We start from the raw sequence: 2,697 nt of genomic DNA on the forward strand, positions 1-2,697 counted from the left end.
GTGTTGTTAATCCTGAATGATTCTTGGTCACAACATTTTACTCCACACACACATTTGGAAAATCGCATAGTTTGACAATAAATATCCCAGTAAAGATGTTTCATTTCTTAAGAAATATGCAGAGGGATTGATCTTTATCAAAAGTAGAAGTTATATCTGTAGCTAAACCGTTGTACACAAGAACTTTAAAAATCTATAGTGTGAGAGGTTGTGTAAGTAAGGGTGGCTTGCTCTTCTCGCCTGCGTGTGACAAACCATCTGTTGGATCATGGATTTGATACCTCAGCATTGTGAAAGTGAGGAAACATACTTCTGGCTGAGCATAAGATTTCTGCTTACAACTTAGAATCTCACTTCTAAATTAAATAAAAAATGTTTTTTGTAAGTATGGCTAATGTGTACTTTGACTTCTAAGTGTGACAGGTGCACAGCTGCGAGCTGGTGAGGCAAAAGCATTAGTAGAAGCAGTAACAGTCTCAATAGCAACAGCAGCAGCAGAGGTAACCCTGCTAGGTTGTGCGTCAGAAATCACCAGCAGCATAAGCAGCAGTACAGTTAGCATCAGTAACAACAGGCTCAGAATGAGTTGGACAAGGTTTTGTAGATGTTGCAGATGTTTATGCAGGCACACTATTAAGTCTTGCAATAATATCGTCTAATTTTTTGTTTGTTTCTTCAGACCACCGTTTAAAAGCCACCAAGTCATCCCGTCTAGCAGGAGTGGAGGTACCGTTATTACGTTTAAATAATTTATTAGGAGGGTCCATGGTCTGGGTTTTAAAAGTCAGACCATGCATTAGACTTCTGGTGAACATGTCTAATGCAGTAAACATTTTGTTTATTTCTTCGGTAATCCCAGTTAGAGTATCGGTTATTTCTTGCATGTGTGCCTGTACGGCTTGGTGGTGTTGGTCGATTTTAGCTTCAATCGAACGTAATTTATCAATGATTTGATGTGTATGACTCTGTTCAGCAGGCTGTGCGACTGCAACCTTCATGTAAGCACTACACGCCGCTGGTATTTGAGAGTCTGTTCTGCCACCTTCTTCAGAATCTATGTGTGACTCGTCGCTTTTTCGGATACATTCTGGTGTGGTGGGTATGTGACCGAGATCGAAGTCTGATGCACTCAAAGACATGACTGAAATCACGAGGCAGCCACTCACTCGCGGGTGTTGCTGGTTTGTTGAAGAACGGTTCAACATAGGAAGAACTGCAGTCTGTGAAGATAGACGTGTTAAAACATTTTATGGATGCCTCTAGCCGTTTCAAACAGAATAAACGTGTCTTTTTTAAAAATTTATTTTATTTATATATGCCCATGCTTACCTTGTAGTGTGCGTTATTCCAGACGGCCCTGCTTCTGCACTCACACGGTGCTCTGGCGTAGCTCTGCAGGTGTAAAACGGTCAGTCTTAGAACATTTGTAATTATTTCACCCCCTTTTTTAAAATACACATCTATACAGACAGTTGTACACACACCTGTTGTAAGGTTTGACTCTGTGGTCACGGTGTCTGAATGTTTTTCTGCTCAGTTTGTTAATCCTGGAACAAATCAGAGAACAAACGTTGTTATTACATAATTTAAAACATTCAAGCGTTTAAAATCCCGTAATTCTGCACACACCTGTTAGAGAACTCGATCCAACTGTGAAGCAGGGGCGGATCTAGAGAAATTTTCTTAGGGCGGCATGAGGGTGGCAAAGAAATCAAATGGGGTGGCAAAATCAAAGCCTTTTTTTTCCCCAAACACATATGCAGGTGGTTACATATGGTTAAAATGATTCAAATGCAGTAAGTATACACGTTTTTCATATTAATATAGTCTATAACTTAATTATTGTCTGTTGCCCACATAATTACAAACTTCACATAAAACATGTGAGTTTTGATCTTATATACTGTATAGCCTGTATAATAAATAAATATGTAGCCCAATAAGTATAAAATCCAGAAAGCTACACAACATGGGTTGGTTCATTTACAAACACAAGTCTAACTTAAGTTTCACTGTTTTTTGTTAGAAAACAATCACATTGTTACAGCTTAAATTACACAAAATGTCAGAAATCTGCACTGTCATGAACAAAAATTTAAACCTAATTTTTCATGATTTGTTGGATCAACCCTCTGAGTTCTGAAATACAACAGGCCATTTTTGACTCCTTTTGAGTTTACGTTTGCATTTCACCCTCAGATTGTTTCATTTTGTTTTTTTCCCTCTTGCCTTGTTTGGTATCATTTTTTCAGCTCAACTGAATTCAGTTGTTTTTTTCACTGACATACTGCATTAGTATTACTATTACTGTTAATAGTACTATTACTGATCTGAAATCACACAAAGAACTTAAAATCCTAGTAGTATTTCTTTACTGTAAAAAAAACCACAGACATGTTGAGTAATTTTTTATAACTTGAAATGCAAATATAAATTGTACATTTTGTAAACATATACAACTATTTATCTAAAAATGCAGCCACTACACCTGCCGTTTTTATCGTTCTGTACAACCATTTAAAAATATTACTAAAACTAAAATGAGAGAACAATCAGGTTTCGCAATAAGATGCCCCACAAATGATGTGTGCCAGTAAAAAAAAAAAAAAAAAAAAGTTTGTCCACCAAAAGACAGAGGAGAACAGCACAGGGAGAAACTGCAGGCCTGACAACAGGAGGTGTATCACTCCGCTGGGT

At 37.4% G+C, this 2,697-nt stretch overlaps 1 long non-coding RNA gene across 1 annotated transcript; it reads right to left on the bottom strand.

Annotated features, from left to right (window-relative positions):
* Positions 1–664: 664 nt before the first annotated feature.
* LOC134623089 (uncharacterized) lies at positions 665–1,549 on the bottom strand. Its single transcript, XR_010093231.1, has 3 exons — positions 1,485–1,549; positions 1,330–1,392; positions 665–1,220 (listed from the first exon to the last, which is right to left on the bottom strand). It is a non-coding gene; the product is annotated as an uncharacterized LOC134623089 (long non-coding RNA).
* Positions 1,550–2,697: the final 1,148 nt, after the last annotated feature.

Source organism: Pelmatolapia mariae, unplaced genomic scaffold (genome assembly GCF_036321145.2).
Source record: "Pelmatolapia mariae isolate MD_Pm_ZW unplaced genomic scaffold, Pm_UMD_F_2 NODE_ptg000390l+_length_38521_cov_1, whole genome shotgun sequence".
Lineage (NCBI taxonomy): Eukaryota > Metazoa > Chordata > Actinopteri > Cichliformes > Cichlidae > Pelmatolapia > Pelmatolapia mariae.